At 48.1% G+C, this 25,433-nt stretch overlaps 1 protein-coding gene and 1 long non-coding RNA gene across 2 annotated transcripts in view; one reads left to right on the forward strand and one right to left on the reverse strand.

The window, feature by feature from the left end:
• The window catches only part of RAB7A (RAB7A, member RAS oncogene family), a 72,913-nt gene that overhangs the window by 19,571 nt on the left and 27,909 nt on the right, over nucleotides 1–25,433 (forward strand). The gene's annotated exons all lie outside the window — the stretch shown is intronic.
• LOC103349171 (uncharacterized) overlaps nucleotides 1,834–25,433 on the reverse strand; it is a 75,444-nt gene continuing 51,844 nt past the window's right edge. Inside the window, exon 5 of the long non-coding RNA XR_007921682.2 lies at nucleotides 1,834–23,720. This is a non-coding gene — a long non-coding RNA (uncharacterized lncRNA). The remainder of the gene's footprint in view (nucleotides 23,721–25,433) is intronic.

Consider the following 25,433-nt stretch of genomic DNA (forward strand, 5'->3'; position numbering starts at 1 on the left):
TGGGAAGGCAGGCATTCTTGGGAGGTGATTTGAGACGGGGATGGCCTGAAAATGAGGGGAAAGAATTGGACTGAAAGCAGTAGGAAAGCAAGCACCACACCGATGATTGCAGTTGGGCTTTGTGATACTTGAGTACGTTGCTGTGCAAGGGCCCAGCTAGGAAGGACTGGGATGTGGCTAGTTAAAAGCAAAAGGTTTTGTGTTCATTTTTCACATTTTTGTCATCATTTCATATATGGAAGAGTGACAAACAGTGATATCTGAGGGAAATTGTGGTCGAAAGGATTAAACTGTTAATTAAAACAGCCAAGACATGATGGGGTCATATTTACCTAGATGGTGGCTGTGGCTGTAAAGCCAGGAGAGCCTTCTGTACAGGCTTTGCACGGACGAGGAAGCACACACAAGCACACAGAGTTGCTGAACAACAGGACCAACGTGCCCCTGGTGCCGCAGGACACAAGCTCTCGGCTTCCTTTGTTGTTCACCAGTGAGCACATCCAGGTGCATAGCCACTCACTGGTCAGTTGCTGGTAGTTCCTGCTGTTTCTGAAGACCTCCTTTTATTAGAGCATTAGCTTCCAGGCACTGTAAGTCCTGGCTTATACTACTGATACAAAATAGTCACTGAGGAGGGACCAGCACTGTGGTGTAGCAGGCTGCTGCCTGCGGTGCTGGAATCCCATATGGGCGCTGGTTCAAGTCCTGGCTGCTCCACTTCTGATCCAGCTCCACTATGGCCTGGGAAAGCAATGGAGGCTCTTGGCTCCTGGTTTTGGATTGGTGTAGCTCTAGCCATTGCTGCCAATTGGGGAGTGAACCAGTGTATGGAAGAGGCCCCCACCCCTTCTCTCCCTGTGTAACTCTTTAAAATAAACAAACTAAATCTTCTAAAAAAGATTTTTAAAGATTTAGTGGCACAGCTTTGTGGCACAGTGGGTTAAGCCACTGCCTGTGAGCACTGGCATCCCATATGCGTGCCAGTTTGAGTCCCAGCTGCTTCACTTCCGATCTAACTTCCTGCTAATGTGCCTGGGGAAGCAGCTAAAGATGGTCCAAGTGCTTGAACCTCTGCCACTGGTGTGGCAGACCTGGATGGAGTTCCAGGCTCTTGGCTTTGGCCTGGCCCAGTGCTAGCTAGCCAGTCCTGCCATCTGGGGAGTGAACCAGCTGATGGAAGATCGATCTCTCTCTGTTTCTCTGCCTTTCAAACAAATAAAAATGGATAAATAAAATATTTTTTTAAATGGCGACTTAGAGAAGATTGCTGCAGTGAAAGCTAAATACTTTATCTGTGTGGATCGTTCTTTTTATCCTTTCTTGTTTATGTTTCCAGAAAGATGCTTTCAATAAAACAAAGCAAGATAAATATTTCAGCCAATTATTCAAGTTCTGATGTGTGCTTCATACAGTGAGTTAGTGCTTCAGAGCGCTGGATAGTGGCTTCCGTAATAAAGGCCCTCAGTGTAAGTTATATTTCATGTTCTTTCTCTACCTTTTTTTTTTTGACAGAGTGGACAGTGAGAGAGAGACAGAGAGAAAGTTCCTCCTTTTGCCGTTGGTTCACCCTCCAATGGCCGCCGCAGCTGGCGCGCTGTGGCCGGCGCACCGCACTGATCCGATGGCAGGAGCCAGGTGCTTCTCCTGGTCTCCCATGGGGTGCAGGGCCCAAGGACTTGGGCCATCCTCCACTGCACTCCCTGGTCACAGCAGAGAGCTGGCCTGGAAGAGGGGCAACCGGGAAAGAATCCGGCGCCCTGACTGGGACCAGAACCTGGTGTGCCAGCGCCGCAAGGCGGAGGATCAGCCTAGTGAGCCGCGGCGCCGGCCACCATTTTTTTTTTTTTTTTTTTTAAGATTTTATTTTTTTAAGAGAGAGTTAGAGAGAAGCAGATGGAGAGAAAGGTCTTTGATTTGCTAGTTCACTTCCCAAATGCTCCAACAGCAGCAGCCAGGGCAGTCAGAAGCCTGGAGCTTATTCTGGGTATCCCGTGCAGGTGCAGGGGCCCACGCACTTGGGCCCTCTTCCACTGCTTTCCTGAGCAGAGAGCTGGATTTTAAGAGGAGCAACCCAGACACAAACCAGGACCCATATGGGATGCCTGCGCCGCAGGTGGAGGCTTAGCCCACCACGCCACAGCAGCAGCCCCTCTGCAACCTCTTACTACATTTCTCTTTTGTTTTGAACAGTGCTGCAACCCAGCATCCACTAGTTTTATGTCTTAACATCTGCTTTTCTATTAAACTATTTTTACTTCAGCCACTCACCGGATCCTTTGCTGTGGTAGTGTTCTCTGGTTACGGGAGGTTTGCAGAAGGTGTTTATGTGGATGACTCAACAGGATCCTTTTGCATAACAGTGACCAGATCAAACCTGCCTGCCCAATACCCTGGCCTTTCTACTGAGAGAAATAGCAGTGATTCAGGCTCTGAATGAGCGTTCTGTTAAGTTCTAAAAATTGGACTGGGTCACTGATCTTCATTAAATTAAAAGACTACAGATTGGGCATGGTTGTTAGTCAAACTGATGGAGAAGGGATACCTGAAGGTGGATTCCTGTACCACGTTCAGCTGGAAAGAGAATTGGAATCTACTATTTTGAACCTCTGGAACCTAATGGACTCTTGGGAAGTCCGAGAAGGCAAGGCTGCTGTCTTGTGTGAGCGCTGTACTGAGATACTAACTATTGTGGCTCTTAATGACCGAGAATCAGCTGTCTGTGAAGAAAGGATGCTCCGATTTCCACAGTGTCACATTATACGCAAAATGCCCATTTCACAACAAACATCACAAGCCACACAAGTTAACAGAACGCATCCCCTAGGAAGCTCAGATACTGGAATTACTGATCAAAGATACTGAATAACCAGCTTCAGAATGTTCAGTGAGCTAATGGGATCAAGATCAGGAATATAGTCTCTGAACAAAATGAGAATAAAAAGTAAGTTACAAAAAAGAACCAAAAAGAAAAATGTAGGGCAGAGATAGAATGCTGTAGCCCTCCCTTTTCACTAGGGGATGTATTCCGAGTTCCCCAGGGGATGCCTGAGATGGTGGGTAGCACTGAACCATATATATAGCCTTGTGCCACAAAACAATATTTTGACCAGTGGACTGCATGTACAAGAATAGTCCCATAAAATTGTATCGCCTAGTGACTGCACAGGCGTCCATATTTGTGTCACTATGATCTATGATGTTTGCACAATGACAGAATTGCCTAATTGTGCACTTCTTATAACATAGTCATTGTTAAGCAACGCATGGCTGTATACAGTGCTCTCTGGCAAGGCATGCTGCCATCAGTCAACACATTTTCTGTTCCTGTCTGTTCCCCACAAATTTAATCCCCTTTTTTATCTTAAAGATTTATTGATTTATTTGAAAGGCAGAGAGAGAGAGAGAGAGAGGTCTTCCATCCGCTGGTTTACTCCCTAGTTGGCTGCAACGGCTGAAGCTGCACCTATCTGTAGCCGGGAAGCCCGGAGCCTCCTCCAGGTTTCCCACATGGATGCAGGGACCCAAGGACTTGGGCCATCTTCATCTTCTATTCCTTTCCCAGCTATAGCAGAGAGCTGGATCAGAAGTGGAGCAGCCAGTTCTTGATTCGGCACCCATGTGGGAGCTGGCTCTGCAGGCGTGGCTGTACCCGCTGCGCCACAGCGTTGGCCCTAACCCTTTCTGTCTTAACTAAGCACTTGATCTTGTACTGTGGCTACAACTTGAAGTGCAACAACATAACCAGCATGAATCTCTTTCTCCTCCGTGATTTCATAGAAGATTGATTCTTAGCAACTTCACCATATGATTTCTTTTTTTTTTTTTTTTTTTAAGATTAGTTTACTTGAAAGGCAGAGTTAGAGATGGGTGGTGGGAGTGGAGAGAGAGAGAGAGAGAGAGACTGACTGACTTTCCATTTGCTGGTTCATTCCCCAAGTGGCTGCAGTGGCTGGAGCCAGGCCAGTTTGAAACCAGGATTGCTTCCAGGTCTCCCACATGGGTACAGGGGCCCAAGCACCTGGACCAGCCTCTACTGCCTTCCCAAGCACATTAGTGAGGAACTGGATTGGAAGTGGAGCTGCTGGGATTCAAACTGGTGCCCACTTGGGGTGCCAGCACCTCATGCCATGGCTTTACTAGCTATGCCACAGCCTGGCCCTTCTTTTCATCGTCTTAACGTGAGCACTTTTACGGTTTCTTTTTGGCATGTCTGCATTGCCAGCATCACTCTCTCTTTTTTTTTTTTTTTTTTTTTTTTTTTTTGACAGGCAGGAGTGGACAGTGAGAGAGAGAGACAGAGAGAAAGGTCTTCCTTTGCCGTTGGTTCACCCTCCAATGGCCGCCGCGGCCGGCGCGCTGCAACCAGCGCACCGCGCCGATCTGATGGCAGGAGCCAGGTACTTATCCTGGTCTCCCATGGGGTGCAGGGCCCAAGCACTTGGGCCATCCTCCACTGCACTCCCTGGCCACAGCAGAGAGCTGGCCTGGAAGAGGGGCAACCGGGACAGTATCCGGCGCCCCGACCGGGACTAGAACCCGGTGTGCTGGCGCCGCAAGGTGGAGGATTAGCCTAGTGAGCCGCGGCGCCGGCTGCATCACTCCTCTTATGCTTTGGGGCCGTTAGTATCTAAAATAAGGCTTACTTGAACACATGTGATCAGTAACACATGAAGCAGTAGATGTGATAACCAAAGCAGCTACTGAATGATTAGTGTGGACAGTTAGTGTGTAAGTGTACACACACTAGACAAAAAGATGGTTGATGTTCTGGTATGTGAAATGGTGAAAGATTTCAAAATGCTACTCAGTACAGTTTAAAACTTATAGTTTGCTTATTTCTGGAATTTTCTATCTCATATTGTGGCTGACTGCAAGTAATAAACTTCAGAAAGCATAACTATGGACTTGAGGGTAAAAGGGATGTTCTTTGGTTCACTTGCAAATAGAACTTGTCAGTAAGTCTGCATTCAACTCAGACCAGGTTTTTTGTGGCTTATGCTCCAGTACAAGGATACAGCAGGGCCTCGACTCGCTCCCCAGTAGAGGCTTAACCGGAGTTTTTATTGGGTTGGAGAGGGAGGGTTAGCCGCACTGCCTGCTTCTGTGGTCCATCCCCCTCAGCACGTGGTTCTTCGGTTTGACCTGGCTAAGTGTTCTTTGCAGGTGTGATTGCTTCTTTTGCAAAGAACACACTCCAAATGGCAGTGTTGCTCACTGCCATCTCCCCGGGAAGGTGACGTGTGGGTTGACACTGCCATCTCCCCGGGAAGGTGACGTGTGGGTTGACACTGCCATCTCCCCGGGAAGGTGACGTGTGGGTTGACACTGCCATCTCCCCGGGAAGGTGACGTGTGGGTTGACACTGCCATCTCCCCGGGAAGGTGACGTGTGGGTTGACACTGCCATCTCCCCGGGAAGGTGACGTGTGGGTTGACACTGCCATCTCCCCGGGAAGGTGACGTGTGGGTTGACACTGCCATCTCCCCGGGAAGGTGACGTGTGGGTTGACACTGCCATCTCCCCGGGAAGGTGACATGTGGGTTGACACTGCCATCTCCCCGGGAAGGTGACGTGTGGGTTGAGCTGTTCTGTTCTGAGCGTGTGCATGTTGGTTGGGGAGTCTTAATAGGCAGTACAGGGTCTTTTGTGCTCAGGGTTTTGGTACACTTTGCTTCTCAGTGCCTGGGAGCTGGGAATGATTCTATGTGAATTTGGGAGAGGCTTGATTTTTGTGTGTCCTCTCTCTCTTCTGTCTTATAACCATTGAAATTATTTAGTCTGGGGATAGAAAAAAGAGTGAAGAAAAATTAACACAGCCTGAATGCCTGTGAGCCAACATATATCTTAGAGGAATTCCGGAAGAGTAGAGAAAGGAACAAAAGTTTTTTTGGGGAAGAATTAATGACTGAAATATCCCATATCTGATGAAAAACATAAATTTATACAATCCAGTAAGCTGGAAGAACTCCAGGGAGTTCAGAAATCAGCTGTGAGACACAATGTAGTCAAGTTGTGAAGTCAGAAAGATAATTGACTTGCGACACACAGATGCTCCTCACCTCATAGCCCAAAAAACCTGCTCTAAGTTGAAAATAGTGTCAAAAATACATGTAACACACTTCACCTACTAACCATTCCACCTTAGCAACCCGGTCCACTGTAGTGTGCCTCTTGTTTCCCCCTTGTGATCTCTCGGCCACCTGACAGCTGTGGCTCACCACCGCTGCCTAGCATTCCAAGAGTGTCATAATGCATGTTGCTGTATGGAGAAAAGATAAAAATTCAAATTTGATTAAAAATCAAAACCTGCTGCCTTTGTATCACTTTTGTCCTGTTGTAAAGTCAAGAACCCTAAGTTGAGCCGTCCTAAGCTGCGGACTGTCTGTGTGAAGTGTCCCTAGTAAGGTTCTGATGGCTGATTCCTCTAGAGCTCACGGAGGCTAGAAGACGTAGGACGACATGTCCAGAGTCGGAAGGAAGAAACACTACCAGCTAATAATTCTGTAGCTAGCAAACTCTCCTTCATGAGGGAAGGAGAAATTGCGATATTTCTGGATAGACAGAAGTTTCTCAGGCTGAAATGAAGACACTAGATCCTTGAAGCCAGAAAAAGAAGTTGGGAATACTGGTAAAAGGAGCCACAGACGTAATTACAAAAGCCGGTTTTGCTGTTATTTTGTTTGTCTGGAAAAGACAAAAGCATAAAGGGATTTGTCTTAGTGAGCACTTGACATATAAATATGTCATCTGTGGCAATAACAGTGTAAAAGGGGAAAGACAGATGAAGCACGAATATGAGGGGTCTTCAGAAAGCTTATGAAAATGTGTATTATGAAAAATCTATGCATAGATTTCAAAGCCTTTTGCACCAAAATAAACTTACCTGTAAATCCCATTTTTCTATGAAAATTTAGGAGCATCCTTACTTGTATAGGAACAGAATATTTGTATACTGTTAAGATGAAATTGTAATCACCCAAACTAGTTTGTAAATTTAAGCTATTAATTGTAGTCCCTGGATAACCACCAAGGAATACTAATAAGACATATGCAGAAAAGGAAAGAAGAGTATAAGTGAGTTAAACTCTCCTACTGTAGCCTGGACTAATGAAGGAGATGAGAAGGAGCTGCTGTCAGAGCTACGTAATGTCTGATTAGGAGAATGTTCCATTATCAGTTATAGGGCCATATGTTTCAGTTAGGAGACCTAGAGTAAAATGCACCAGTGGGAGTGGGTGGGGCAGTTTGCCCTGGAAATAAGGGGGCGGTCTCTCCACCATTCCCTGACCTGGTTCTGCATCTGAGGTGTGTGCTCTGACCACTGGCTGGCCACTCACTGCCTGAAAGGCCTCCTCTCCATGTGTCAGCCACACCCCGCAGAGGTCTGCCAGACCCACCTCCTGTAGAAGCTGTCCTTTCAGCTTCAGTAGCTGGTGGGTCAGGCAGTGCTATACGCTTGTCCTTCCTTTGTACCTGTGAACAGGTGAGCCTGCTCCGTAGGCGTTAGGTCTCTGTATCACAGCCCCAGCTGGACTTAAAGGTCTTCACGGCACGATCTACCTGTGATGCATCTCTGGGAGCCCAGGGGAGCTCAGCGGGGTGCCCTGCATGTGTCGGCTTTACGGAGAGGAAAGAGCACATGCAGAGGCCTGGAGTGATACAGTATGTACTGCAAACCAGTTAGCTCAAAGTGGAAATGCTCCAGCAGGTGGGAGTTGAAAAGAGCTGCATGGGGACAGGAAGGGGAGGGGCTTGAGAGTAGGAGAAACTGGGGCCTGCCCTGAAAGGTTTGGAGCCAGTTAAAAATGTAAGAGACAGCAACACTAGTTGCTTGCGCATTGCGTTGCTGTGTATAAAGGAAATGCATACTGGGGGGCGGAGGGGGAATGACAAGCCTGCCACCTTGTTCCTGCCCATGATCACTAGCGGGCCGAGTCAGTGCACACAGTGAAGCCAGTCCACGCGCAAGTGCCACAGGCCGTGCTGGATACTGTGGCTCCTGAGGAAGCCCGCTGGGCTCTCAGACTACACAGTCACTGCTTTGCTTAGAAATACCTGGTAACTGGCACTCTAGAACTTGCCTTGGGAAAGACCCCCTTCCCATCAGCTCTCCAAGCCCCTCCAGACTGTTGTTTCTGGCCATAAATCCTCCCTCTGACACGCCCCACCCAGGACTTCTGGCCCACTGCTGAGTACCCCTTGGCCCTTGGGCGGACGAGAGACACAGCTCTGTGTCTCGGCAACCAAAAAGAGAAAACATCAGCATGGACAGGCCCAAGACCTGCATAATACAATATGGAAACTCAGCAGCACAGACAGAAGAACCCTGATACTACTGGGGGCCGTACCTAGGCCGTCTCTGATGCTCAGCCTTGTCTGGTCCTGGGACTTTGTCCTTGTGTGCAGGCCTCAGGGCAGAGTGGCTATATGCCAGCAGGACCTCATGTGTCTAGGTGATGTGTCTGTCTGGAGCTCAGACCCAGAGTATGCATTTTTGCCTCGTGTACTGTTTGGAGCCTTAGCCCTTCAGGACTGCTGTGACTGGTTGGGGTTAACTTTGGTAATTTTCTGAAGTCACTTTTCCATGTAACTTTTTTTTAAAATTATTTATTTATTTGAAAGGCAGAGTTACAGAGGGAGAGAGAGAGAGACAGAGAGGGAGGTATTCCATTTGCTGGTTCAATCCCCAAATGGCTGCAACAGCTGGAACTGAGCTGATCTGTTCTGAAGCCAGGAACAGGAACTTCTTCCAGGTCTCCAACATGGGTGCAGGTGCCCAAGTACTTGGGCCATCTTCTGCTTTCCCAGGCCATAGCAGAGAGCTGGAGCAGCTGGGACTCAGACCGAACTGACACCCATATGGGATGACAACACTGCAGGCAGAGGCTTTACCCACTACTCCACAGTGCCAGCCCCAGCTTTTTTTTTTTTTTTTAAAGGATTTATTTATTTATTTGAAAGGCAGAGTTAATAGGCAGACGGAAACCCACATGTGCACACACACACACACACACAGACATATCTTCCATCCTCTGGTACACTCCCCAAATGGCTGTAACAGCCAGAATTGGGCCAATCCAAAGCCAGGAGCCTAAGGACTTGGTCCATCTTTTACTGCTTTCCCAGGCCATAGCAGAGAGTTGGATCAGAAGTGGAGCAGCTGGGACTCGAGCCAATACCGATATGGGCTGCTGGCACTGTAGGCGTTAGCTTTACCCGCTGCGCTACGGTGCTGGCCCCAAACTTTTTTTTTTTTTTTTAAAGTTTATATATTTATTTGAAAAAGACAGTTATACAGACAGGGGGAGGAAGATCTTCCATCTGCTGCTTCACTCCCCCAATGGCCATGACTGGGCCAGGTGGAAGCCAGGAGCCTGGAACTCCATTCATGTCTCCCATCTAAATGGCAAAGTCCCAAGCAAGGACTTGGGCCATCTTCTATTTTCCTAGGCACATTAGCAGGGAGCTGGATCAAAAATGGAGCAGCCATATGGGATGCTGGGTTGCAAGCAGCGTTTTTACATGCCGGCCCATTCCTTTTACCTTTTCTGATGCTTTGCAGGCACTACCTGACTACTTGTTCAAACTGGAGCACATATGACAGGAGGATGGACAGCAAGAGTTGGATTGTCTTGGGGGAGCATCCACTTTACCAGCAGAGTTGGAAGACGGAATCAGTCACTAAGAACCATCTCTCCTCCCCCGTGAACAGGGAAGAAAGGAAAGAGCAGGGTGGGCAGAGGGCCCCATCCCTGCAGCTTCCCCAGGTGGGGGCCAGAGGACCGTGCACTCCAGGTGGCCTCCAGCCTTCCTTTCAGCTCACCCCATGCTCTTGCACAGGAGTCTTTGGAAGGCTAGGGTGCTTCCAGGTGTCCTGTTGACCTGAATGCCTCCCAGAGGGGCACCCCCAGGTACTTGGCCCACTTCTGTCCTCTGCAGAACCAAGGCCTCTGACTGGGCATGCCCAATACACAGGAGTCTGGACTCCCTGCTCCCTTCTACAGCTGTTTAGGTTCACATCGGGCTGATCGTGCACACCATGATGCCAGGGCCCGTGGACTTCTGGGTCTCCTTGTTCTACACTGACAATGGACTCTGAGCTCTTTTGAAAGATACATTAATATAATAAAGACTAGGAGCTCCCTGCTGTGCCATAGATCTCAGAACCTACCCCTCCTGTGTGTGTAGATCTTTGCAGACTGTGGTCCAACCAGATTGAGTTCTGAGCTTCTGGCCCCTCCTGGCCAGTCCTAGCTGTTGTGGGCATTAAGTGAGTGAAACAGTGAATGGAAGATGTATCTATGTCATTCTTGCAAATAAGATGAGTTCTAGAGAGGGGGAGAGACAGAGTGAGTTCAGGTAAATCCTTTGAAGAATCCTAAAGGTCGGGGCGCCGGATTCTGTCCCGGTTGCCCCTCTTCCAGGCCAGCTCTCTGCTGTGGCCAGGGAGTGCAGTGGAGGATGGCCCAAGTGCTTGGGCCCTGCACCCCATGGGAGACCAGGAGAAGCACCTGGCTCCTGCCATTGGATCAGCGCGGTGCGCCGGCTGCAGCGCACCGGCCGCGGCGGCCATTGGAGGGTGAACCAACGGCAAAGGAAGACCTTTCTCTCTGTCTCTCTCACTGTCCACTCTGCCTGTCAAAAAAAATTAAAAAAAAAAAAAAAAACAAAAAAAAAAAAACAGAGGCATCAATACAGTGCACAGTGAGGACAGGATTTATTTAAAACAGAATGAATATACATTGATTTGTGAGTATGAGCCACCCCACATGGAGCAGTACTCCTCACGAGTGACCAGAGGGCTGCCTGTGTGGAGAGGAGGGGGAAGGAGGCAGTAGAGGGATCCTTAAGCATGGTCAGGAGCAGAAGGGACCCTTCCATATTATCAGCCTCTTTGGTGAGATTTAGGGTGGGGACTTAAAAACTGAACATACAGAGTAGGGTGGAGGCGGAGGTTAGTGTGCATGAAGCTGTCTGGGATTTTCACGGCACCTCCACATGGAGTGTAGCTTCCATCCATCCACATGGCCATCGTGGCATCTCCTTCCTGGTCCCAGAGGAGACACAGGGATATTCTAGGAAGGTGGGCATATTAAATTGACACATAAGGTGATAGAGCTACAATGTAGGACTGGCAGAAATTCCAGCTCGGCTATTATACCTAATGTTCTTGTCTGGTCCCCCCACATCAGTTGGAGGAACTGCTGTAGAACCTCAGACAGCATGTGCTTGGCCCACACCAGCAGGTCATTGACGCTGGGATGGTGGAAAGGATTAGGAGTCTATTTGCAATGCACAGAGCAAGAAGTCAGGCAGTTCTGTCTCACTCTGCAAACTCCGGAGGGGTTACAGGCAGTAAATCTTACAGGTTAAAGTGGGGGTTCGCCAGTGCATGTTGAGCTCCTGTGGGCCTCTGGTTGATTACCTGGAGTGTGGCTTTTCTTTGCTTGGTCTCTGATAATAGTAAAAGTGGGCTCCATTCTGTCTAGGTCTATGATTAGATTGGTATTACCTTTGACCAGGGCCTGTGCGTTCTGCAAAGCTCTCAGAATAGAGGCTGCTTTTAGATGTTAACTATAGGAGCAATTTGAGTCTTGATTCAGGGTCTTGGCTTGTCTTTACCCTTGCGTCACTCCCTTAATTTGCGAGTGTTTCTCTTTTACAGAGGAACTGCAAGTTGACCGAGAGGTACTGGGGTGGGATAAAGTCTACATCAAAGGCATCAGAAGTAGGGGCATGGCTTCAGCACTTGGTTTTCATGTTTGTGCTTGTGCATCACAGTACCCTGTGTTACCTGAAGCCTCAGCTGACTTCTGTTAGGTTTTCATATCTGTCCCTATGTGTCGACTGATTTTTGTGTCAACTTTGACTATGCCTCAGATGTCCAGATAATTTGGTTAAACATTATTCTCTGGCTGTGTGGGTGACGGTGTTTTTGATGAGCTCGTTATGGAACACCCCCAAAACTAGGTCCATTCACCTGGTGCAGCAAGTCAATTCCTGACAGCGGGCTGGTGAAAGAAAGTAGATAATTACTGCAAAGCACAGAGCAAAAACCCAGGTAGCTATTGTTAGGAAAAGAGTGCAGATTGGTGCCTTCTCAAACAGGACACCAAAATGTTGGGAAAAGAGGCATACAACAGAGAGGAGGCAGAATAGGAATCTATAGCCAGACCGAATTTATTCAGAGAAAATAAGTCTGCAGGAGGGTGGGGGTGGAGGGCTACAGGTAGAGGTGAATTCCTACACACTAAGTCTTTCATGTGGCCACTGGGTCTCATAGGGAAGAATGTGGGGGTGAGGTACAAAGACAATGAAGTATAAGACCGAATTGAGATGCAAGGGCAAGGAATAAATTCCAATATTATCTCTCTTCTGGAGAATGGCTGAGGCTTATGTCTTTGTTCCATCAGCTATCAGTTAATTCTTGGGTTCCTCAAAGGATTAGAAGTAAAACTTGTTGGGCCGGCGCCGCGGCTCAACGGGCTAATCCTCCGCCTAGCGGCGCCGGCACACCGGGTTCTAGTCCCGGTCGGGGCGCCAGATTCTTTCCTGGTTACCCCTCTTCCAGGCCAGCTCTCTGCTGTGGCCCAGGAGTGCAGTGGAGGATGGCCCAAGTGCTTGGGCCCTGCACCCCATGGGAGACCAGGAGAAGTACCTGGCTCCTGCCATCGGGATCAGCGTGGTGCGCTGGCCGTAGCACGCCAGCCACGGCGGCCATTGGAGGGTGAACCAATGGCAAAGGAAGACCTTTCTCTCTGTCTCTCTCTCTCTCACTGTCCACTCTGCCTGTCAAAAAAAAAAAAAAAAAAAAAAAAAAAAAGAAGTAAAACTTGTTATAGATTGAAGTTGGGGTTGAGGGGAGCATACTGGATTCATGTTGAAGTCCCTGGTTGGTGTGCGTGCTGTAGCTCTCCTTTGATTGGCTGGATCATGTCCTTTAGGGGGGTTTTGATTGCAGAGTGGGTTCCCATCAGTCTAGGGGTTGTATGCAGGTGCTGGTTACTTGTTGCTCATGACCCTGGGTTGCTGAAAAGATCCCTGAAGACAAAACTGGACATCAAGATGTTAGCTATAGGGGCCAGCGCTGTGGTGTAGGAGGTTAAACCTCCACCTGAGATGCGGGCATCCCATATGGGCACTGGTTCGAGTCCCTGCTGCTCAACTTCTGATCTACCTCCCTGCTAATATGCCTGGGAAAGCAGAAGATGGCCCAAGTGAAACTGGAATTTGGGGTGCCATATGATATCACCATGTGCTTATTAATAAATTCCCAGTATTAATAAGCCTGTGTGGGTTCTTATTAATATTCGGAGAAGAATTTTGAATATCGTCATAAATGAACAAGGCAGCTTGGTACATTTTTAAGCTTTTATTCAGTGAGAGAAATGCATAGGGGAGTGAGGGCTTTATCTAAAAGAGAGGGATATATCCGGATTCATACCAAGTACCAGCAACCAGCCATGTGGAGGAGCATCTAGGCCAGGAAGCATGGGCCACGCTCCTGTACTGGCAAAAAGCCAAACAAAAAAAGGGGTGGGCACACCGCGTCCCAGGCTTTTAATCCACTTCAAAGGGGAGTGGTTAATTAACCTGAAGGCCAGTGGGTGCTCAGGTGTGGCCAGGTAGGAGCATGAGGTCACACAGGGGCGTGGTGAAGGCGTGGTGTCACAGCTCATAAACCTAATCAATTTTACCCTGCGTGCCTGCTTACCTCACAAGTGCATGATCTCCTTCACCTGTTGCTGGAGGTAGGCGGGATAGTTGTTGTCCTCACGCAAGAAAGAATTCAGATGTGCGACAGAGGAGTGGTGAGCAGAGTGGCAAGGTTTAGTGGGATAGGGCATCTGTCAGAACAGTGGGCGCCTCTCCAGGTAGGATCTGAGAGAGAGCACCCAGTGACTCCGTCTGGGGAGAGAAGATCGCATGGTTCTGTCACCACAGAGAAGTCCTGGGGGTCTTGTGTTCGTGCAAGAAAGAATTCAGGCATGAGACAGAGCAAAGTAGCACGGTTTTATTGGGGACAGGGCATCCGTCAGAATGGAAGAGACAGAGAGAGAGTGCCCAGTCACTGCGGGAAAGCAAGGTTACATGGTTGGATGGAGAGAGTACACCTTGCAGGGCGGGGGCTCAGCAGAGCGCCGAGAGCTTGAGTGCAGCCTCTGTTTAGACACGGGCTTAGAAGGGAAAAGGGTCCTTCCCCTCCTCCTCCTCCAGGACAAAGGGTAATATGAAGAATTTCTTCCCAAGTTTGTTATCAGACAGGGGGAGTCTTGCTGGCTGTTGCCCGAGGGGCTTCCCCCTAGGGTGCCTGCCTTGGAGGAAGGATGTTTATCAGGCCAGGTAGCCCATTTGGTGCTCAGGAGAGCGCTTTCCCGTGGGGGAAAGTTTGGGACCACCTTGAAGGTTTTCAGAGTCTGGGCAGGACTTTGAAGTACAGATGTTGGGCTTTTGTAGATGTCTGTGTCCGCAGGCCTCCCTCACACACACATAGGCTAATTTCTAACTTCTTCCCTAACATTTTGATGGAGAGAGTACACCTCACAGGCTGTGAGTGTTTCAGGAAAGAACTGAGAGCTGAGCTATATTCAGACCAGGGCTTATGAGGGAAAGGGGTCCAGTTCTTCCTGCCGTTTTTCATTCCCGTCCTCATCCTCCTCCAGGACAAAAAGTTTGCTGAGTGTGAATTAGGTAAAATTCCTCCCAGAGTTTCACTACTTAGTGCCATCAGACTGGGTCGCCCTCTGGTGCCACCAGAGGAGCTTCCCCTTGGGGGAAGGTTTGGAAGGTTTTGCTGCCCAGTGTTATCAGCCGAGGCAATCAGCTTGGTACTGAGGAGAGAGGGTTCTCCTGGGGAGCTTTCCTTGGAGGGGAAGGCTGAGACCACCTGTGAAGTTACTGGAGCGGAGGCAGGGCTTTGTAGTGCAAAATACTGGGCTGCTTCCCTGGTATGCTTCTGGGCTTCTGCAGATAACTTCATTCTTTTCAGGCCCCTCTCACAGGCACAGGCTGATTTCCAACTTCCTCCTAACACACCCACACAGGTGGGAGACCTGGAAGAAGCTCCAGGCTCCTGGCTCCCCCCGGCCCACCCCTGGCCATTGTGGCCATTTGGGACGTGAACCAGCAGATGGAAGAAATCTATCTATGTATCTATCTCTGTCTCTATGTAACTCTGCCTTTAAAAAAAGTAATCTGCAGGAGACATAATGATCTCAGGAGTCCGCTGATAAGGAGCCCTTTTGAAGAGAGCCTGCCGCTCCTCGGTTCTGTGAGCTAGTCTGGGTAACAGCTTTGTTTGCAATCACAGGGGCAGGGCAAGGGAATTTAAGGTAAGGTCGGGAGGCTGAGGGACTAGGACCAGGATCTTAATGGTATCTGGCATCTACATTCACACGAGTGGGGTCTTGGTTTCAAGATGGGCGCTTGCTCTTCCTCAAGTGAGCAGGCCTTGTGCAGTGGAGACCTGGACAGCGAAAAGGTTGAGCAAGAAACAATTCATGTTTTTTTCCTGATAGTCTGAGCTGAAGCATCAGTGTTCTCTTGCCTTTGGACTCTGAACTTGTACTGGAACTCGCACTGCTGCTTCTTCTGGCTGTCAGACTTTGGACAGCAGATCGTGGGACCGCTCTGCCTGGATAGTCACTTGGGTAAATTCCTTGTGATAAAGTCGCTAACAGACGGGTATTTGGACTAGTGGCTGACTCTGCTTGGGACACCAGCACCCCACACTGGAGCACCTGGGTTTGATCCTGGCTGTGATCCAGACCCCACCTTACTCTTCAGTGTGCACCTTGGGAGGAGGCAGTAGCCTGATGGAATCCTGTCGCCCCCATGGGAGACACAGACCCCACCTTACTCTCAGTGTGCACCTTGGGAGGAGGAGTAGCCTGATGGAATCCTGTCGCCCCCATGGGAGACACAGATTGAGTTCCAAGCTCCTGGCTTTAGGCCTTCTAAGCCCCAGCTGTTGTGAGTATGTGGGGAGTGAACCCCTAGGTGGGAGCTCTCTTTCACATAAATAAGTGTATTTTTAAAACCACTTACATAAAATCACCTGTTCTGTTTCTCTGGGGAGCCTTAATACATTCAGCATTAGTTAAGAGTCAGTGTTTTGGGGCTGGCATTATGGTGTAGCCAGTAAAGCTGCCACCTGTGACCCCGGCATCCCATATGGGTGCTGATTCAAGTCCCAGCTGCTCTACTTCCGATCTAGCTTCCTGCTAATGTGCCAGGGAAAGCAGCAGATGATGGCCCAAGTGCTTGGGCCCATGCGCGCACATGGGAGACCCAGAAGAAGCTCCTGGCATCAGCCTCGCCCACCTCTGGCCATCGCAGCCATTTGGGGAGTGAACCACCAGATGGAAGATAATTCTCTCTCTTTTTCCCCCCCTCCCCTTACTTTCCCTCTGTAACTCTGCCTTTTAAATAAACAGATTTTATTTTAAAAAAGTTTCTGAAAGGGTGTTACTGGTGAATGGCAGGGTTCTTGTCTTCACGCAAGAAAGAATTCAGGCGTGAGACAGAGAGCAGTGGAAAGCAAAATAGCAAGGTTTATTAGGGAAGGGACATCCGTAAGGACGGATGGGCACCTCTCCAGACAGAGCCTGAGAGAGCGCCCAGTCGCTTGGACTTGGGGGGTGGGGAGCAAGGCTACATGGTTGAGTGGAGAGATTACACCTGACCAGGCCAGGTGGGCGGCTCAGCAGAGAGGCACAGGGCTGAGCACGCAGTCTGCAGTCTGGTTTGGGGGGCGGGGGTGTTAAGGAGATGGGTCTTTGTCTTGACACATCTCCTCCCGAAACAAAGGATTTTATGGATGTAAATTTTAAGAAGCTCCTATCTGAGTTTTCCCCTGAAGGTACCAGACAGGAGGAAGGCTAGCTGGCTCCATCCTGAGTTTAGAGGAAGGGTGAGCAAGACCCCCAGAGCAGGGTGTTTGAAATGCAGATACTGGGCTGCATCTGGGAGATTGTGGAAGATTTGTCAGGCAGAAAGGGCGGGACCCCCCCCCCCCCCCACACACACACCTGGCAGGTTATCAGGTAGAAGGGGGCAGGGCAGGATACGAATACTGGGCTGCCCCTGAAACATTGTCGGGATGACTTTGAGATGCAGATGCAGATGCTGATGCTGGACATAGACGTCTTCTCTTTAGGCCTTTGTCACACACACAGGAGCTCATATCTGTCTTCCTACCTAACAAGGGTTTGTCCATCAGCATCCTTGTATTGATCTTTGAATATATCTCTCTCTCTGTCTCTCTCTAATTCTACTTCCTACCCGTTAGAGTATCTGGTTTGTGAGTACCCAGATGTACTCAAATAGGCAGAAAAGTCAGTTCATTTATCTAACATTTATCTTTTGTTAATGAAGACTTTGTGTGGAAGTGAAGTAGTGGGTCTAGCTGCCATAACAGGAGAAATGTGGACATGAAAGGTTTTTGGCTAAGGAGACCTTCAGATCAATACTGCAGCCTATAGGTTAGCCTGACTTAGTTATAATCATGAAGTTTTCTCTGGCCTAGTCCTCTTTGTAGAGGTGAAATCGGAGAAGACCCCCTAAAATTTACACTAAAATGTGGCCCCTTAAAGTTCCCTAGAAATGCTACCCGGGGTGCCACATGCGTTACCGGAATTTAGGGTGCCTTACAATTTCACCACGGGCGTATTACTAAATCCCCAATATTAATAAGCCCAAAAGGGTTCTAATTAATTCTTCTCTAATATTTAGAGAAGAATTCTAAATACCGGCACAGATAAACGAGGCAGCATGGTACGTTTTAAGCTTTTATTTAGTGAGAAAGATGCATAGGAGAGTGAGAGCTTTATTTAAGAGAGAGAGGTGAATAGGGGTTCATACCCAGTGCCAGGAACCAGCCACATGGAAGAGCATCTAGGCCTGTATCTGGCCCAGGAAGCCTGGAGCACATGGCCCGAATGCGCCGTGGAGGTGAGGGGCTACAGCAAAGCCCCCTCCTAGCAAGAGGCCAGGGAAAAAGAGCAGGCCAGGCCACACCATGTCCCAGCTTTTAACCCACTTCCAAAGGGGAGTGGTTAATTAACCTGATTGGCTGGTGGGCACCCTGGTGTGGCCAGGTAGGGGCATGAGGTCACACAGGGGCGTGGCGAAGGCGTGGTCTTCCAGTTCACAAATCTGATCAATTTTAACCTGTATGCCTGCCTACTTCAGAGGGAGCCCGGCAAATCATGTCATTGTCTAATGCCAGCACCACAGTGATGGCACAAAAGGTGTGGCTCTATGTACAGGGTTGGATTGTTTATAAGGCTTTCTTTATGGAGACCTGACTGTCTTAGCCACCATGTTCTGCTGCACATAATCAAGAGAAAGGTCCTGAAGCCAGCTACCCAGGACAGGCTGTGGGTGTCCCAGGCGGTGTCTTCAGCACTGTGTAAAATGGCTGCCCTGTGTAAAGAGCCTGTAGAGAATCCCAGGGTCATAATTTGCCAGCCTCCAGTAATGCGTTACCTAAGTGAATGTATAACACGTAAACACAGATGTTTCTGAGGTTTCTTACCTTGTGCTTAAATCTTAAATCTTAAACATTAGAATTCAGACTTTTCATTCCTCAGGAGACGTCTCTGTGCTGGTTGAAGATGCAGCATGTAGACGTCCTCTTTTTTTGGAAAGCAGTTTCTAGGGTGGGTTAGATGCCTGGTCACCTTCAACCCCTTTCTTTGTGTTAAAAGTCTCCATTGATTGCAGAGTAATACAATCTGATTATTTTAAAGTTTCGAATGTCTCAAAATGTCAAAAGTTTCATGTCTGTCTTCATCTTCTCATCTGCTTATCCAGTGTCTCATTATGCCTAACTTGAAGCAGGCAGAACACTGTGGTTGCTCTCTTCACATCTCTAATGGTTGGCCCAGTGTAGGTGCTTAAAATTAATCTGTTATAATTCTAAGATCATCATCCTTGAGTAGGTCTTACAGATCAAGGACTCTCTCCCCAAATTGGCATGACCTCAAAGCTAGGAGTCCTTTATTTAGGTCTTTAATACTGAGTTCTATAAAATGGATTCTTTCTCTGAAAATGTAAGGCATGTATACACTACAGCAACAGCTGTTAACTATTAAAAATAGTTGGCGTTACAGTAAAATTATCAGAACATGAACTATTTGTATAGAATTTGGTTACTAACTTGATGGTCTGTTTTAGGCATTGCTGAGAGGCAGGGGCATTTAGTGTTTTCCTTTGTGTCTGTGCCCGCTGCCCTGTGGCGTCACCCCGGTCAGCGGATGGTGTTGGTGTGCCTCCCATGCAGGACAGGGGCAGCCTCTGCCTTCGCAGGGTCCTTTCGGGACTTGGCACTACTCAGACCTTTGTTTTGTGAGTTACCTTAAAGTAAACATTTAAATTTGTTGTAGAATAAAAATACATCTCGTGCTACTTAATGCCAGTGAATTGTACACTATAAAATGGTTAAGAAAAGGGACCAGGGGCTGGCGCTGTGACTCACTTGGTTAATCCTCCGCCTGCGGCACCAGCATCGCATATGGGCACCAGGTTCTAGTCCTGGTTGCTCCTCTTCCAGTCCAGCTCTCTGCTGTGGCCCAGGAGGGCAGTGGAGGATGGCCCAAGTGCTCGGGCGCCTGCACCCACGTGGGAGAGCAAGAAAAAGCACCTGGCTTCTGGCTTCTGGCTTCAGGTCAGCGCAGCACGCTGGCTGTAGCAGCCATCTGGGGGGTGAACCAATGGAAGGAAGACCGGGACAGAATCTAGCGCCCCAACCAGGACTAGAACCCCGGGGTGCTGGCGCCACAGGTGGAGGATTAGCCAAGTGAGCTGCGGCACCAGCCTCTCTCGCTGTTTTTAAAAAATTTATTTTATTTGCAAGGCAGAATTATAGAGAAGGAGACAGAAACTGAGAGATCTTCCATCCACTGGTTCATTCCCCAAATGGCTGCAACAGCTGGAGCTGGGATGATCCAAAGCCAGGATCCAGGAGCTTCTTCTGGGTCTCCCATGTGGTTGCAGGGCCCCAAGCACTTGGGCCATCTTCCACTGCTTCCTGAGGCCACCATTTCTGGATCAGAAATGGAGTAGCTTGGACTCGGCAGGCACCACAGGCAGAGGCCAGCCCCAGACCAATTTCCTTCCAATTTCTTGGAAAGCAGTGGAAGATGGCCCAAGTGCTTTGGTCCCTGGTACCCATATGGGAGACCAGGATGGAATTCCTGGGTCCTGGCTTCAGCCTGGCCCAGACCTGACTATTGAAGCCATTTGAGGAGTGAACCAACAGATGGATGATCTATTTCGTGTGCTCTCTCCGTCTCTCCCTCCCTGCCTTCCTCTCTCTCTTACCGTCCTTCTCCCTGCTCTGCCTTTCAAATAAGTCTTTTATTAAGATTTATTTATTTGAAAGAGTTTTAGAGAGAAATGTGGCTTAGCAAAAGGCTAGAATCAGGAGCAGAACCGGAACTTGAACCCGGTTACTCTGATATGGGATGTGGGTGTCCTAACCTGTGTTTTAGCTGCTAAGCCAAATGCCTGCCCTTGATTTTTATTTATGCTTGTATAGAGGAGCTGTATCCCCTAGTGGATATTAGTGGACCCTAATACCATGTGGTAGTAGATAGTGCCTTAGGGGAGTGTGTAAGTCTTGAGGACTCTGCCTTGATGAGTGGGATTCATATACTTAGGGAGGAAGTGGAAGGGAGCTGCCTTGCCCTGTCTGTGAGGCATGGCCCTCACCAGACCCAGACTCTGCTGGCACCTTGAGCCTGACTTTTACCCTCCAGAACTGTGAGCAATAAATCTCTTTTGTTTATAGTTTACAGTAAGTAAGGTATGTTGTTATGGCAACCCAAAGGGACTAAGGGACCAACTAAAGACTCAGGGTATTTGTTCATTTTAAGAGGTGTTACTTGAATAGGGCTGAGAAAGATTGTTAAGTATATGAGCAGAGATGATGCATGAGGAAGGGAAGGAAGGTCATTCCAGTTCAAATAGTGTCACCGACAGAGTGAGAAGTAGAGAACCCGCGACACTGGGAGGGACAGATCTGCCAGCACTGAGAGAGTGGTGCGCTAGCGAAGCTCTTACAGGGCAGAGGTGGGTGTGGTCCAGGCTGTCCCCTGTGCTGCTCAGCATTCACGTTGCCTTGGGTGGGGAGAGGAATGAGGAAATCTTGGGAAATGGATTTCAGTACAGCTAACGGGAGGCGAGGGGGTTGTCCGTCCTGTGGAACATCTAGAATTTGTTACTGCTCTCCCCTTTTCAGCCTCTTTAGTCCTGTACCTGCGCAGATTATGCTGTTTCCTCATAGCTTCTTCTCCAGTCATACATTGGCGGACACTGGATTTTTTCCACTTTGTGGCTATTATGAATAATGCTGCTGTGAGTCTTGGTGTGCCAGTTTTTTGTGTGAACAAACGTTTCAGTCCCCTTCTCATGTGTAAACATACTAATTGGATTGGTGTGTCATATGTTTAACTTTTTGAGGCACTGCCAGAATGTTGAATGACAGTAACATTTTACATTCCTACCAGCAGCATATAAGGGTTCTGATTTTTCCACATTTGTCAGTCTACACAGCGTGTCATTATCATGGGGGTCTGAAATGGCTCTCTTTTTCTTTTGATGAACATTTGGGTCTGGCTTGCCCTGATAACCCTCTCTTGCTGCATAGCTTCATGCCTGGTACCAAACACCATGTCACCACACTGAGTGTTGCCATTTAGATTTGATTTAAAATCTAAGTAGCTCAGCCCCTGTTCTGAACTGATGTCCGCTCAGCCCAGAGGCTTACTGCTAGTTTAATCAGAAGCTGCTGGGTTTGAGTCTTGTAGTTCAACAGAGATTCTCCTAGGAGCTGAGGGTTGAAAACATGTGGAAAGGCAGGATAAGGTAGAAGGGAATGTCAGGTATGGCAACCCAGTGGACAGATCTGAGCGGTGGTAGTCTTTAAAGGGCTGTGGGAGGCAGTGTCCTATGCAGTGGTTAAGCCGTCTCTTGGGATGCCTGCGTAAATGACTTTCACTTCTTTAGCTTCCACATTTATGTGAGATCATTGTCCTTGGGTGCCTGCCCTCCAGGTTTATCCGTGTTGTTGCAAATGGTAGGATTTCCTTCTTCCTAAAGGCTGAATAGTATTCCATTGTGACGATGTTCCATATTTTATTTATTCATTCATCCACTGATGGATAGGTAGGTTAATTATATGCCTAGGCTGGCGCCGCGGCTCAATAGGCTAATCCTCCGCCTTGCAGCGCCAGCACACCAAGTTCTAGTCCTGGTCGGGGTGCCGGATTCTGTCCCGGTTGCCCCTCTTCCAGGCCAGCTCTCTGCTGTGGCCAGGGAGTGCAGTGGAGGATGGCCCAAGTGCTTGGGCCCTGCACCCCAGGATAAGCACCTGGCTTCTGCCATTGGATCAGCGCGGTGCGCCGGCTGCAGCGCACCGGCTGCGGCGGCCATTGGAGGGTGAACCAACGGCAAAGGAAGACCTTTCTCTCTGTCTCTCTCTCTCTTACTGTCCACTCTGTCTGTCAAAAAAAAAAAAATTATATGCCTATAGTGAAGAATGCTGCCATGAACATGGAATTATATGTATCTTCTATTTTTAATTAAAAAAAAAAAAAACTTCCTACTGTTTCCCATAACATTCCATTTTCTTAATTCGCTCCAACACTTGTTAAACTTTTTGGTAATAGCCATTGTAGCACATGTGAGGTGCTAGGTTTTACTTTACATTTCCCTGATAATTAATGTTAAGTATTTTTCAGTAATAATCCATTTCTTTATCTTCTTTTGAAGTGTTTATTCAAGTTTTTTCCTGTTTTTAAATTGTTATCTTGCTATGAGTGGGATTTCCTATGTTTTAATTATATTTTCTCATTTTGTAGATTATCTTTTCACACTGTTCTTTGTTTCTGAACATCACAGTTTGTTTTTTTTTGTTTGTTTTTATTTTATTTATTTGAAAGAGTTAGAGAAGCAGAGACAGAGTGAGGTCCTCCATCTGCTGGTTCACTCCCCAAATGGCTGCAACAGCTGGAGCTGAGCTGATCTGAAGCCAGGAGCCAGGAGCTTCTTTCAGATCTCCCACAGTGGGTGCAGGGGCCCAGGCACCCAGGCACCTTCCACTGCTTTCCCAGGCCACAGCTGGGACCAGAACTGGCGCCCACAAGGGATGCCGGCGCTTCAGGCCAAGGCTTTAACCCGCTGCACCACAGCTCAGACCCCAACATCACAGTTCTTGTAAGAATGCATACTTGAGGGCCCTGCACCCAAGTGGGAGACCTGGAAGAGGCTCCTGGCTCCTTGCTTCTTGCTCCAGATAGGTGCAGTTCCGGCTGTTGGGGAGTGAACCAGCAGATGGAAGACCTCTCTCTCTCTGTCGCTACCTCTCTCTGTGACTCTTTCAAATAAATAAAATAAATCTTAAAAAAAAAAAAAAAAAAAGAATGTGTACTTGAGAATGAAATGTGAATTCTTTATGAAGTTGCATAGAATTCTAAAGAGGATATTCTCTGGTCTGATGGAATTAAAAAAATTTAATTTATTTTTACATTTGGAGAGATAGAGATCTTCCAGTTGTTGATTCATTCCCCAAATGCCCACAGCAACTGCAGGCAAAAGCAGGAGGCAGACGCCAGGAGCTAGATGTCCATTTGGGTCTTCCACCTGGGTAACAGGGACTCGGGTACTTGAGCTGTCTCCTGATGCCTCCTGGGTTGCACATTGGCAGGAATCTGGAACTAGAACCATAGCTGGGACTTAAACTCGGGCACTCCAGTGTGGGTGACTGTCTTAACCACTGTGCAACTGCTGAAGTTTTTTGATTTATTTTTAATTTATTTGAAAGGCAGAGTTACAAAGAAAGGAGGAAAGAGAGAGAGAGAGAGAGAGAGAGAGATCTTGCATCCGCTGGTTCACTCCCCAAATGGCCACAATGGCTAGCACTAGGCTGATCCAAAGCCAGGACCTAGGAGCTTCTTCTGGGTCCCCCACTTGGGTGCAGGGCCCAAGCACCTGGGCTACCTTCTGCTGCTTTCCCAGGTGCATCAGCAGAGAGCTGGGTCAGAAGTGGAGCAGCCAACCCTTGAACTAGTGCCCCTATGGGATGCTGGCACTGCAGATGGTAGCTTTACCCACTATGCCACAGTGCCAACCCCTCACACATATCTTTAAAAAAAAGAGTGTTAGGGGTTCACAAAGGTTTCCATGTAGCTTCCTTACATGTATCTTCTTATACTATGACTGCACAACTGTGATTGCTAACCCAGGATGGAACATACCTTTGCTGATCACATGATCAGCTGATCACATGATGACATGATTTTAGGTAGTACATGAGTGAATGGAATATATACATTAGAAATGTAGCAAGGACATCAGACATATTTCAGTGAATTGGTGGATATAACAACAATCATAAATTTAGTATGAGAGACATTTAGAAGGTGGAGAAGTATTTGGTTGTGCACATGTTTTCATCTAAGTTAGGAAAGCCCTCATATAAAAACGCCATCCATTTAATATATTTCATGTGCCAAACAGAAGGCTAGGAACTTATATATACACTGATTCACTTGTATAAGGTTCCTAATTTTCATATGAAAACAGGCATATTTAAGTTCACATGGCAGACGTGTTGGAGATAGAATTTAACCTGTGGTGACGTTCCCACTGCTGTGGGTGCCTCCTGTGTAGAGGGTGGGCTTTAAGTGACCTTGTCTAGGCAGTTTCTGGCCATTGTTCTTCCCTGTGTTCAGTGTAACATCTCTGAGGATCTGAGCTTTCCTACGTTGAGAGCTTTGATTCCAGTTCCTTAAGCATCTTCTTTAGGACAAAGCAGAACTACAAATAGCGTTTGGCAGACAGACACCCAGTGAACAGCACCTGAGCGTTGGAGAATGACTGTTACAGAAACATCTAACTTTAAGAGCAGGAGCTCTGGAGCTTGATTGCCTGAGTTCAGAACTGGGCCCTGCAAATGACTGGTTTGAGCGGCTTCAGAAAAGTTACCACCTCCCTTTTCTTTGTAGAAGCTTGGAATTCAAAGGCAGAAACTGACATTTGAGCCCTAGCTGGTTGGGCAAACACTGCATACGCCAATAATTCTGCCTTGTGGCACGGGCTGCTTGCCTTGATTTTAGACATGCTAAGTGTGAGGTGGCTCAACATAAAGATGGTCTACAAAAAGCTCCGTGAAAGCAGAGAGAGATGTTACTGGTGGGATGATGCTGTGTTTCAAATCTGGAGTAGAATCTGGCAAAAGAGGGAGCCTGTACTGAGGCTGAACAAGGCCTACAGAATTTCTTGTCCTGCTGAAGCAGTTTGCTCCTTGGACAGTTCAAGAGCTACTGCGCCAACAGGCTCAAGGACCGATAAGGAACATTTAGCTGAAATTCACATTCAACTGCTTTGATGCAGTATTTTATGGAGATTTCCAAGGCTTAAGAAAAATA

This window comes from Oryctolagus cuniculus, chromosome 10 (genome assembly GCF_964237555.1).
Source record: "Oryctolagus cuniculus chromosome 10, mOryCun1.1, whole genome shotgun sequence".
In the NCBI taxonomy this organism is placed as follows: Eukaryota; Metazoa; Chordata; class Mammalia; order Lagomorpha; family Leporidae; genus Oryctolagus; species Oryctolagus cuniculus.